The sequence below is a fragment of the Scyliorhinus torazame genome, chromosome 4 (genome assembly GCF_047496885.1).
Source record: "Scyliorhinus torazame isolate Kashiwa2021f chromosome 4, sScyTor2.1, whole genome shotgun sequence".
Lineage (NCBI taxonomy): Eukaryota > Metazoa > Chordata > Chondrichthyes > Carcharhiniformes > Scyliorhinidae > Scyliorhinus > Scyliorhinus torazame.
The window spans coordinates 3,098,920-3,113,711 of NC_092710.1; positions in this window are offsets into that span (position 1 = coordinate 3,098,920).

The following is a 14,792-nucleotide window of genomic DNA, read 5'->3' on the forward strand; positions in this document are numbered from 1 at the left end:
GCACAGACACACATACGCAAACTCAAACAAAAGTGCAGACACACACACGCACACTCAAACAAAACGCAGACACACACACGCAAACTGAAACAAAAGTGCAGACACACACACGCAAACTCAAACAAAAGTGCAGACACTCACACGCAAACTCAAACAAACGCGCAGACACACACACGCAAATTCAAACAAAAGTGCAGACACACACACGCAAACTCAAACAAACGCGCAGGCACACGCACACAAACTCAAACAAAAGCACAGGCACACACTTGCAAACTAAAACAAAAGTGCAGACACATACACGCACACTCAAACAAAACGCAGACACACACATGCAAACTCAAACAAAAGTGCAGACACACACGCAAACTCAAACAAACGCGCAGGCACACGCACGCAAACTCAAACAAAAGCGCAGACACACACACGCAAACACAAACAAACGAGCAGACACACACACGCAAACTCAAACAAATGCGCAGACACACGCACGCAAACTCAAACAAAAGCGCAGGCTCACACACGCAAACTCAAACAAAAGCGCAGACACACACACGCAAACTCAAACAAAACTGCAGACACACACGCGCAAACTCAAACAAAACTGCAGACACACACACGCAAACTCAAACAAAACTGCAGACACACACACGCACACTCAAACAAAACGCAGACACACACACGCAAACTGAAACAAAAGTGCAGACACACACACGCAAACTCAAACAAAAGTGCAGACACTCACACGCAAACTCAAACAAACGCGCAGACACACACACGCAAATTCAAACAAAAGTGCAGACACACACACGCAAACTCAAACAAACGCGCAGGCACACGCACGCAAACTCAAACAAAAGTGCAGACACACACACACAAACTCAAACAAAAGTGCAGACACACACACACAAACTCAAACAAAAGTGCAGACACACACACACAAACTCAAACAAAAGCACAGGCACACACTTGCAAACTAAAACAAAAGTGCAGACACATACACGCACACTCAAACAAAACGCAGACACACACATGCAAACTCAAACAAAAGTGCAGACACACACGCAAACTCAAACAAACGCGCAGGCACACGCACGCAAACTCAAACAAAAGCGCAGGCACACACACGCAAACACAAACAAACGCGCAGACACACACACGCAAACTCAAACAAATGCGCAGACACACGCACGCAAACTCAAACAAAAGCGCAGGCTCACACACGCAAACTCAAACAAAAGCACAGACACACACACGCAAACTCAAACAAAACTGCAGACACACACACGCAAACTCAAACAAAACTGCAGACACACACACGCAAACTCAAACAAAACTGCAGACACACACACGCAAACTCAAACAAAACTGCAGACACACACACGCAAACACAAACAAACGCGCAGACACACACACGCAAACTGAAACAAAAGTGCAGACACACACGCAAACTCAAACAAAAGTGCAGACACTCACACGCAAACTCAAACAAACGCGCAGACACACACGGAAACTCAAACAAAAGTGCACACACATGCACGCACACTCAAACAAAAGCGCAGACACACACACGCAAACTCAAACAAACGCGCAGACACACACACGCAAACTCAAACAAAAGCGCAGGCACACGCACGCAAACTCAAACAAAAGTGCAGACACACATACGCAAATTCAAACAAAAGTGCAGACACACACACGCAAACTCAAACAAATGCGCAGGCACACACACGCAAACTCAAACAAAAGTGCAGACGCACACACGCAAACTAAAACAAAAGTGCAGACACACACACGCAAATTCAAACTAAAGTGCAGACACACACACGCAAACTCAAACAAACGCGCAGGCACACACACGCAAACTCAAACAAAAGTGCAGACACACACGGAAACTCAAACAAAAGCGCAGACACACGCACGCACGCTCAAACAAAAGTGCAGACACACACACGCAAACTCAAACAAAAGCGCAGACACACATACGCAAACTCAAACAAAAGTGCAGACACACACACGCAAACTCAAACAAAAGCACAGGCACACACATGCAAACTAAAACAAAAGCGCAGACACACACACGCAAACTCAAACAAAACTGCAGACACACACACGCAAACTCAAACAAAACTGCAGACACACACACGCAAACTCAAACAAAACTGCAGACACACACACGCAAACTCAACCAAAACTGCAGACACACACACGCAAACTGAAACAAAAGTGCAGACACACACACGCAAACTCAAACAAAAGTGCAGACACTCACACGCAAACTCAAACAAACGCGCAGACACACACGGAAACTCAAACAAAAGTGCACACACATGCACGCACACTCAAACAAAAGCACAGACACACACATGCAAACTCAAACAAAACTGCAGACACACACACGCAAACTCAAACAAACGCGCAGACACACACGGAAACTCAAACAAAAGTGCACACACATGCACGCACACTCAAACAAAAGCACAGACACACACACGCAAACTCAAACAAAACTGCAGACACACACACGCAAACTCAAACAAACGCGCAGACACACACACGCAAACTCAAACAAAAGCGCAGGCACACGCACGCAAACTCAAACAAAAGCGCAGGCTCACACACGCAAACTCAAACAAAAGCGCAGACACACACACGCAAACTCAAACAAAACTGCAGACACACACACGCAAACTCAACCAAAACTGCAGACACACACACGCAAACTCAAACAAAACTGCAGACACACACACGCAAACTCAAACAAAACTGCAGACACACACACGCGAACTGAAACAAAAGTGCAGACACACACGCAAACTCAAACAAAACTGCAGACACACACACGCAAACTCAAACAAAACTGCAGACACACACACGCACACTCAAACAAAAGCGCAGACACACACACGCAAACTCAAACAAACGCGCAGACACACACACGCAAACTCAAACAAAAGCGCAGGCACACGCACGCAAACTCAAACAAAAGTGCAGACACACACACGCAAATTCAAACAAAAGTGCAGACACACACACGCAAACTCAAACAAACGCACAGGCACACACACACGCAAACTCAAACAAAAGTGCAGACGCACACACGCAAATTAAAACAAAAGTGCAGACACACACACGCAAATTCAAACTAAAGTGCAGACACACACACGCAAACTCAAAAAAACGCGCAGGCACACACACGCAAACTCAAACAAAAGTGCAGACACACACGGAAACTCAAACAAAAGCGCAGACACACGCACGCACGCTCAAACAAAAGTGCAGACACACACACGCAAACTCAAACAAAAGTGCAGACACACACACGCAAACTCAAACAAAAGTGCAGACACACACACGCAAACTCAAACAAAACGCAGACACACACACGCAAACCCAAACAAAAGTGCAGACACACACACGCAAACTCAAACAAAAGTGCAGTCACACACACGCGAACTCAAACAAAAGCACAGACACACACACGCACACTCAAACAAAAGCACAGACACACACATGCAAACTCAAACAAAAGTACAGATACGCACGCAAACTCAAACAAAAGCGCAGACACACACACGCAAACTCAAACAAAAGCGCAGACACACACACGCAAACTCAAACAAAAGTGCAGACACACACACGCAAACTCAAACAAACGTGCAGACACACACACGCAAACTCAAACAAAAGCGCAGGCACACGCACGCAAACTCAAACAAAAGTGCAGACACACACACGCAAATTCAAACAAAAGTGCAGACACACACACGCAAACTAAAACAAAAGTGCAGACACACACACGCAAATTCAAACAAAAGTGCAGACACACACACGCAAACTCAAACAAACGCGCAGGCACACACACGCAAACTCAAACAAAAGTGCAGACACACACGGAAACTCAAACAAAAGCGCAGACACACGCACGCACGCTCAAACAAAAGTGCAGACACGCACGCAAACTCAAACAAAAGCGCAGACACACACACGCAAACTCAAACAAAAGCGCAGACACACACACGCAAACTCAAACAAAAGTGCAGACACACACACGCAAACTCAAACAAACGTGCAGACACACACACGCAAACTCAAACAAAAGCGCAGGCACACGCACGCAAACTCAAACAAAAGTGCAGACACACACACGCAAATTCAAACAAAAGTGCAGACACACACACGCAAATTCAAACAAAAGTGCAGACACACACACGCAAACTCAAACAAAAGCGCAGGCACACGCACGCAAACTCAAACAAAAGTGCAGGCACACGCACGCAAATTCAAACAAAAGTGCAGACACACACACGCAAACTCAAACTAACGCGCAGGCACACGCACGCAAATTCAAACAAAAGTGCAGACACACACACGCAAACTCAAACAAAAGTGCAGGCACACGCACGCAAATTCAAACAAAAGCACAGGCACACACACGCAAACTAAAACAAAAGCACAGACACACATACGCAAACTCAAACAAAAGTGCAGACACACACACGCACACTCAAACAAAACGCAGACACACACACGCAAACTGAAACAAAAGTGCAGACACACACACGCAAACTCAAACAAAAGTGCAGACACTCACACGCAAACTCAAACAAACACGCAGACACACACACGCAAATTCAAACAAAAGTGCAGACACACACACGCAAACTCAAACAAACGCGCAGGCACACGCACGCAAACTCAAACAAAAGTGCAGACACACACACACAAACTCAAACAAAAGTGCAGACACACACACACAAACTCAAACAAAAGTGCAGACACATACACGCACACTCAAACAAAACGCAGACACACACACGCAAACTGAAACAAAAGTGCAGACACACACGCAAACTCAAACAAACGCGCAGGCACACGCACGCAAACTCAAACAAAAGCGCAGGCACACACACGCAAACACAAACAAACGCGCAGACACACACACGCAAACTCAAACAAACGCGCAGACACACGCACGCAAACTCAAACAAAAGCGCAGGCTCACACACGCAAACTCAAACAAAAGCGCAGACACACACACGCAAACTCAAACAAAACTGCAGACACACACACGCAAACTCAAACAAAACTGCAGACACACACACGCAAACTCAAACAAAACTGCAGACACACACACGCAAACTCAAACAAAACTGCAGACACACACACGCAAACTGAAACAAAAGTGCAGACACACACGCAAACTCAAACAAAAGTGCAGACACTCACACGCAAACTCAAACAAACGCGCAGACACACACGGAAACTCAAACAAAAGTGCACACACATGCACGCACACTCAAACAAAAGCGCAGACACACACACGCAAACTCAAACAAACGTGCAGACACACACACGCAAACTCAAACAAAAGCGCAGGCACACGCACGCAAACTCAAACAAAAGTGCAGACACACATACGCAAATTCAAACAAAAGTGCAGACACACACACGCAAACTCAAACAAACGCGCAGGCACACACACGCAAACTCAAACAAAAGTGCAGACGCACACACGCAAACTAAAACAAAAGTGCAGACACACACACGCAAATTCAAACTAAAGTGCAGACACACACACGCAAACTCAAACAAAAGTGCAGACACACACGGAAACTCAAACAAAAGCGCAGACACACGCACGCACACTCAAACAAAAGCACAGGCACACACATGCAAACTAAAACAAAAGCGCAGACACACATACGCAAACTCAAACAAAAGTGCAGACACACACACGCAAACTCAAACAAAAGCACAGGCACACACATGCAAACTAAAACAAAAGCGCAGACACACATACGCAAACTCAAACAAAAGTGCAGACACACATACGCACACTCAAACAAAACGCAGACACACACACGCAAATTCAAACAAAAGTGCAGACACACACACGCAAACTCAAACAAACGCGCAGGCACACGCACGCAAACTCAAACAAAAGTGCAGACACACACACACAAACTCAAACAAAAGTGCAGACACACACACACAAACTCAAACAAAAGCACAGGCACACACTTGCAAACTAAAACAAAAGTGCAGACACATACACGCACACTCAAACAAAACGCAGACACACATGCAAACTCAAACAAAAGTGCAGACACACACGCAAACTCAAACAAACGCGCAGGCACACGCACGCAAACTCAAACAAAAGCGCAGGCACACACACGCAAACTCAAACAAACGCGCAGACACACACACGCAAACTCAAACAAACGCGCAGACACACGCACGCAAACTCAAACAAAATCGCAGGCTCACACACGCAAACTCAAACAAAAGCGCAGACACACACACGCAAACTCAAACAAAACTGCAGACACACACACGCAAACTGAAACAAAAGTGCAGACACTCACACGCAAACTCAAACAAATGCGCAGACACACACACGCAAACTCAAACAAAAGCGCAGGCACACGCACGCAAACTCAAACAAAAGTGCAGACACACACACGCAAATTCAAACAAAAGTGCAGACACACACACGCAAACTCAAACAAACGCGCAGGCACACACACGCACACTCAAACAAAACGCAGACACACACACGCAAACTCAAACAAACGCGCAGGCACACACACGCACACTCAAACAAAAGTGCAGACACATGCACGCACACTCAAACAAAAGTGCAGACACACACACGCACACTCAAACAAAAGTGCAGACACACACACGCAAACTCAAACAAAAGTGCAGACACACACGCAAACTCAAACAAAAGCGCAGACACACACGCAAACTCAAACAAAAGCGCAGACACACACACAAACTCAAACAAAAGTGCAGACACACACGCAAACTCAAACAAAAGCGCAGACACACGCACGCAAACTCAAACAACAGCGCAGACACACACACGCAAACTCAAACAAAAGTGCAGACACACACACACACACTCAAACAAAACGCAGACACTCACGCAAACTCAAACAAAAGTGCAGACACACGCACGCACACTCAATCAAAAGCGCAGACACACACGCAAACTCAAACAAAAGCACAGACACACACACGCAAACTCAAACAAAAGCGCAGGCACACACACACAAACTCAAACAAAAGCGCAGACACACACACGCAAACTCAAACAAAAGCGCAGACACACACACGCAAACTCAAACAAAAGCGCAGACTCAGACACGCAAACTCAAACAAAAGCGCAGACTCACACACGCAAACTCAAACAAAAGCGCAGACACACACACGCACGAACACTCAAACAAAAGCGCAGACACACACACGCACACTCAAACTAAAGCGCAGTCACTAATATGGACACACAAACAAAAGCACATTGATACACATGTACCCTCAAATAAAAGCGCAAACACACACGCACACATGTGCATGCAGACAGATATGTGTGTGCAGACACGTGAACACTGATGCCTCCATGCACACACGTGTACACACATGCTCAGGCATGAGCATTCACCAGCATGTGTGATCACACTTGAACAAACACACATGCACACACAGGTATGAATAAACAGAAATGTGGACGCATATTTTCACACACACACAGGTTTGCGGGAACACACGAGCACACACACACATGGCACCCGCACACACTCATGGGCACACTCACACATGGGTGCGCACACATCCACGCACACACGTGTAAGAATGCATTACACGTGGATGCACACATCACAAGTACACACACAAGGACGAGCACAGAATGGTCACATGCACACACAGATTCACATTTGCACACCCACTTGTGCAAGCGCACAGACATTATCGCCCACAGACACACACACTCGCACAGAAACACACTCACACACACATTTGCTTTCGCCAATGTGGGAGCAGTGAGCTAGTTTGTTATCCAGCCTGTGAACTGTTGTTGCTTTAATATGGAGCAACTCATTAAATATGGAGCAGTGACTCATTTATAAAACATATGCGGCTTTGGCGAAGAGTTTCGCAGCCCTGACTCGGCTGGCTCGAGTGTCACTGCTCTGCCAGCTCAGAGTGACACACACTGACAGCAAAAAGATTGAATATCACCCTCTCCAAATACAGTCAGTCCACACCAATCAATCCGGCAAATTCCACCAGCAAAGGAGACCGTCACAGTCCCACAGGTCACATTTCCACACTGCGCAGAGAGAGCTTACCGTTGTATCTAACCCCGTGCTGTACCTGTCCTGGGAGTGTTTGATGGGGACAGTGTAGAGGGAGCTTTACTCTGTATCTAACCCCGTGCTGTACCTGCCCTGGGAGTGTTTGATGGGGACAGTGTAGAGGGAGCTTTACTCTGTATCTAACCCCGTGCTGTACCTGTCCTGGGAGTGTTTGATGGGGACAGTGGAGAGGGAGCTTTACTCTGTATCTAACCCGTGCTGTACGTGTCCTGGGAGTGTTTGATGGGGACAGTGTAGAGGGAGCTTTACTCTGTATCTAACCCCGTGCTGTACCTGTCCTGGGAGTGTTTGATGGGGACAGTGTAGAGGGAGCTTTACTCTGTATCTAACCCCGTGCTGTTCCTGTCCTGGGAGAGTTTGATGGGGACAGTGTAGAGGGAGCTTTACTCTGTATCTAACCCCGTGCTGTACCTGTCCTGGGAGTGTTTGATGGGGACAGTGTAGAGGGAGCTTTACTCTGTATCTAACCCCGTGCTGTACCTGTCCTGGGAGTGTTTGATGGGGACAGTGTAGAGGGAGCTTTACTCTGTATCTAACCCCGTGCTGTACCTGTCCTGGGAGTGTTTGATGGGGACAGTGTAGAGGGAGCATTACTCTGTATCTAACCCCGTGCTGTACATGTCCTGGGAGTGTTTGATGGGGACAGTGTAGAGGGAGCTTTACTCTGTATCTAACCCCGTGCTGTACCTGTCCTGGGAGTGTTTGATGGGGACAGTGTCGAGGGAGCTTTACTCTGTATCTAACCCCGTGCTGCACCTGTCCTGGGAGTGTTTGATGGGGACAGTGTAGAGGGAGCATTACTCTGTATCTAACCCCGTGCTGTACATGTCCTGGGAGTGTTTGATGGGGACAGTGTAGAGGGAGCTTTACTCTGTATCTAACCCCGTGCTGTTCCTGTCCTGGGAGAGTTTGATGGGGACAGTGTAGAGGGAGCTTTACTCTGTATCTAACCCCGTGCTGTACCTGTCCTGGGAGTGTTTGATGGGGACAGTGTAGAGGGAGCTTTACTCTGTATCTAACCCCGTGCTGTACCTGTCCTGGGAGTGTTTGATGGGGACAGTGTAGAGGGAGCTTTACTCTGTATCTAACCCCGTGCTGTACCTGTCCTGGGAGTGTTGGATGGGGACAGTGTAGAGGGAGCATTACTCTGTATCTAACCCCGTGCTGTACATGTCCTGGGAGTGTTTGATGGGGACAGTGTAGAGGGAGCTTTACTCTGTATCTAACCCCGTGCTGTACCTGTCCTGGGAGTGTTTGATGGGGACAGTGTCGAGGGAGCTTTACTCTGTATCTAACCCCGTGCTGCACCTGTCCTGGGAGTGTTTGATGGGGACAGTGTAGAGGGTGCTTTGCTCTGTATCTAACCCCGTGCTGTACCTGTCCTGGGAGTGTTTGATGGGGACAGTGTAGATGGAGCTTTACTCTGTATCTAACCCCGTGCTGTACCTGTCCTGGGAGTGCTTGATGGGGACAGTGTAGAGGGAGCTTTACTCTGTATCTAACCCCGTGCTGTACCTGTCCTGGGAGAGTTTGATGGGGACAGTGTAGAGGGAGCTTTACTCTGTATCTAACCCCGTGCTGTACCTGTCCTGGGAGTGTTTGATGGGGACAGTGCAGAGGGAGCTTTACTCTGTATCTAACCCCGTGCTGTACCTGTCCAGGGAGTGTTTGATGGGGACAGTGTAGAAGGAGCTTTACTCTGTATCTAACCCGTGCTGTACCTGTCCTGGGAGTGTTTGATGGGGATAGTGTAGAGGGAGCTTTACTCTGTATCTAACCCCGTGCTGTACCTGTCCTGGGAGTGTTTGATGGGGACAGTGTAGAGGTGGCTTTCCTCTGCATCTAACCCCGTGCTGTACCTGTCCTGGGAGTGTTTGATGGGGACAGTGTAGAGGGAGCTTTACTCTGTATCTAACCCCGTGCTGTACCTGTCCTGGGAGTGTTTGATGGGGACAGTGTAGAGGGAGCTTTACTCTGTATCTAACCCCGTGCTGTACCTGTCCTGGGAGTGTTTGATGGGGACAGTGTAGAGGTGGCTTTACTCTGTATCTAACCCCGTGCTGTACCTGTCCTGGGAGTGTTTGATGGGGTTAACCAACAGGACACTTTAGGCAGTAGATTCTGCTGAGTATTATCTGAACTGTTTGACACACACAACATGATCAAGATAATTGGCATACGTTATCCTGGAAGAGTTTGTTGTTCTGGCTGTGATGAGAGGTTTTGGGGGCGGGTGTGATTTATGTAACATCGGAAACTGGGACTGTTTCATTTGAAAATACTTCTTCCAAAATGCCTTCATGGGCTGGGAAAGGCAGCACGCTAGCACAGTGGTTAGCACTGTTCCTTCACAGCTCCAGGGTCCCAGGTTCGATTCCCGGTTTGGGACACTGTCTGTGTGGAGTCCGCACGTTCTCCCCGTGTCTGCGTGGGTTTCCTCCGGGTGCTCCGGCTTCCTCCCACAAGTCCCGAAAGACGTGCTGTTAGGTGAATTGGACATTCTGAATTCTCCTTCGGTGTACCCGAACAGAGGCTGGAGTGTGGCGACTAGGGGCTTTTCACAGTAACTTCATTGCAGTGTTAATGTGAGCCTACTTGTGACAATAAAGGTTATTATAAGGATTCTATCTTGGACGCTGGCGACCCCAGTTCATAGTGGACTCGAACATCAATCACACACATAATTTAAACCAGATTCCCGAAGGAGAGTGTTAGTGAGGGGGTCCCAGAACTCGTGGCCCATACAGCTGACGGTTTGGCGGGAGACCTGGAGCGATGGTAAGCGGAGGCTGCTCGAGAGGCCAGAATTGGAGGATCTCAGAGAGCTTGGTGGGTTGGAGGAGGTTACAGAGATAGATACCTTGAAATTCATTCCCTCAGTACTGACCCTCTGACAGAGCGGCACTCGCTCACCACTGACCCTCTGACAGTGCAGCGCTCCCTCAGTACTGACCCTCTGACAGTGCAGCACTCCCTCCGTACTGACCCTCTGACAGTGCGGCACTCCCTCAGTACTGACCCTCTGACAGTGCAGCACTCCCTCAGTACTGACCCTCTGACAGTGCGGTACTCCCTCAGTACTGACCCTTTGACAGTGCAGCACACACGCAGTACTGACCCTCTGAAAGTGCGGCACTCCCTCAGTACTGACCCTCTGACAGTGCAGGGCTCCCTCAGTACTGACCCTCTGACAGTGCGGCACTCCCACTGTACCGACCCTCTGACAGAGCGGCGCTACCTCAGTACTGAACCTCCGACAGTGCAGCACTCCCTCAGTACTGACCCTCTGACAGTGCAGCACTCCCTCAGTACTGACCCTCTGACAGTGCAGCACTCCCTCAGTACTGACCCTCTGACAGTGCGGCGCACCCTCAGTACTGACCCTCTGACAGTGCGGCACTCACTCAGTACTGACCCTCCTACAGTGCGGCACTCCCTCAGTACTGACTAACTGACAGTGCGGCACTCCCTCAGTACTGACCCTCTGACAGTGCAGCACTCCCTCAGTACTGACCCTCTGACAGTGCGGCACTCCCTCAGTACTGACCCTCTGACAGTGCAGCACTCCCTCAGTACTGACCCTCTGACAGAGCGGAACTCCCTCAGTACTGACCCTCTGACAGTGCGGCACTCCCTCAGTACTGACCCTCTGACAGAGCGGCGCTCCCTCAGTACTGACCCTCTGACAGTGCGGCACTCCCTCAGTACTGACCCTCTGACAGTGCAGCACTCCCTCAGTACTGACCCTCTGACAGTGCAGCACTCCCTCAGTACTGACCCTCTGACGGTGCAGCACTCCCTCAGTACTGACCCTCTGACAGTGCAGCACTCCCTCAGTACTGACCCTCTGACAGTGCGGCACTCCCTCAGTACTGACCCTCTGACAGAGCGGCACTCCCTCAGTACTGACCCTCTGACAGTGCGGCACTCCCTCAGTACTGACCCTCTGACAGTGCGGCACTCCCTCAGTACTGACCCTCTGACAGTGCGGCACTCCCTCAGTACTGACCCTCCGACAGTGCGGCACTCCCTCAGTACTGACCCTCTGACAGTGCGGCACTCCCTCAGTACTGACCCTCTGACAGTGCGGCACTCCCTCAGTACTGACCCTCTGACAGTGCGGCACTCCCTCAGTACTGACCGTCTGACAGTGCGGCACTCACTCAGTACTGACCCTCTGACAGTGCGGCACTCCCTCAGTACTGACCCTCCGACAGTGCGGCACTCCCTCAGTACTGACCCTCTGACAGTGCAGCACTCCCTCAGTACTGACCCTCTGACAGTGCAGCACTCCCTCAGTACTGACCCTCGGACAGTGCGGTACTCCCTCAGTACTGACCCTTTGACAGTGCAGCGCTCCCTCAGTACTGACCCTCTGAAAGTGCGGCACTCCCTCAGTACTGACCCTCTGACAGTGCAGCGCTCCCTCAGTACTGACCCTCTGACAGTGCGGCACTCCCTCAGTACTGACCCTCTGACCGTGCGGCACTCCCTCAGTACTGACCCTCTGACAGTGCAGCACTCCCTCAGTACTGACCCTCTGACAGTGTGGCACTCCCTCAGTACTGACCCTCTGACAGTGCGGCACTCCCTCAGTACTGACCCTCTGACAGTTCTCAGTGCTTCACTCCCTCAGTACTGACCCTCTGACAGTGCAGCACTCCATCAGTACTGACCCTCTGACAGTGCAGCACTCCCTCAGTACTGACCCTCTGACAGTGCAGCACTCCATCAGTACTGACCCTCTGACAGTGCAGCACTCCCTCAGTACTGACCCTCTGACAGTGCAGCACTCCCTCAGTACTGACCCTCTGACAGTGCGGCACTCCCTCAGTACTGACCCTCTGACAGTGCGGCACTCCCTCAGTACTGACCCTCTGACAGTGCGGCACTCCCTCAGTACTGACCCTCTGACAGTGCAGCACTCCCTCAGTACTGACCCTCTGACAGTGCGGCGCACCCTCAGTACTGACCCTCTGACAGTGCGGCACTCCCTCAGTACTGACCCTCCTACAGTGCGGCACTCCCTCAGTACTGACTAACTGACAGTGCGGCACTCCCTCAGTACTGACCCTCTGACAGTGCAGCACTCCCTCAGTACTGACCCTCCGACAGTGCGGCACTCCCTCAGTACTGACCCTCTGACAGTGCGGCACTCCCTCAGTACTGACCGTCTGACAGTGCGGCACTCACTCAGTACTGACCCTCTGACAGTGCGGCACTCCCTCAGTACTGACCCTCCGACAGTGCGGCACTCCCTCAGTACTGACCCTCTGACAGTGCGGCACTCCCTCAGTACTGACCCTCTGACAGTGCGGCACTCACTCAGTACTGACCCTCCGACAGTGCGGCACTCCCTCAGTACTGACCCTCTGACAGTGCAGCACTCCCTCAGTACTGACCCTCTGACAGTGCGGCACTCCCTCAGTACTGACCCTCTGACAGTGCGGCACTCCCTCAGTACTGACCCTCTGACAGTGCGGCACTCCCTCAGTACTGACCCTCTGACAGAGCGGCACTTCCTCAGTACTGACCCTCTGACAGTGCGGCACTCCCTCAGTACTGACCCTCTGACAGTGCGGCACTCCCTCAGTACTGACCCTCTGACAGTGCGGCACTCCCTCAGTACTGACCCTCTGACAGTGCGGCACTCCCTCAGTACTGGCCCTCTGACAGTGCGGCACTCCCACAGTACTGACCCTCTGACAGTGCAGCACTCCCTCAGTACTGACCCTCTGACAGTGCGGCACTCCCTCAGTACTGGCCCTCTGACAGAGCGGCACTCCCTCAGTACTGACCCTCTGACAGTGCGGCACTCCCTCAGTACTGACCCTCTGACAGTGCGGCACTCCCTCAGTACTGGCCCTCTGACAGAGCGGCACTCCCTCAGTACTGACCCTCTGACAGTGCAGCACTCCCTCAGTACTGACCCTCTGACAGTGCGGCACTCCCTCAGTACTGACCCTCTGACAATGCGGCACTCCCTCAGTACTGACCCTCTGACAGTGCAGCACTCCCTCAGTACTGACCCTCTGACAGTGCGGCACTCCCTCAGTACTGACCCTCTGACAGTGCGGCACTCCCTCAGCACTGGCCCTCTGACAGAGTGGCACTCCCTCAGTACTGACCCTCTGACAGTGCAGCACTCCCTCAGTACTGACCCTCTGACAGTGCGGCACTCCCTCAGTACTGACCCTCTGACAGTGCGGCACTCCCTCAGTACTGACCCTCTGACAATGCGGCACTCCCTCAGTACTGACCCTCTGACAGTGCGGCACTCCCTCAGTACTGACCCTCTGACAGCGCAGCACTCCCTCAGCACTGACCCTCTGACAGTGCGGCACTCCCACAGTACTGACCCTCTGACAGTGGAGCTCTCCCTCAGTACTGGCCCTCTGACAGTGCAGCGCTCCCTCAGTACTGGCCCTCTGACAGTGCAGCACTCCCTCAGTACTGGCCCTCTGACAGAGCGGCACTCCCTCAGTACTGAACCTCCGACAGTGCAGCACTCCCTCAGTACTGAACCTCCGACAGTGCGGCACTCCCTCAGTACTGACCCTCTGACAGTGCGGCACTCCCTCAGTACTGACCCTCTGACAGTGCAGCACTCCCTCAGTACTGACC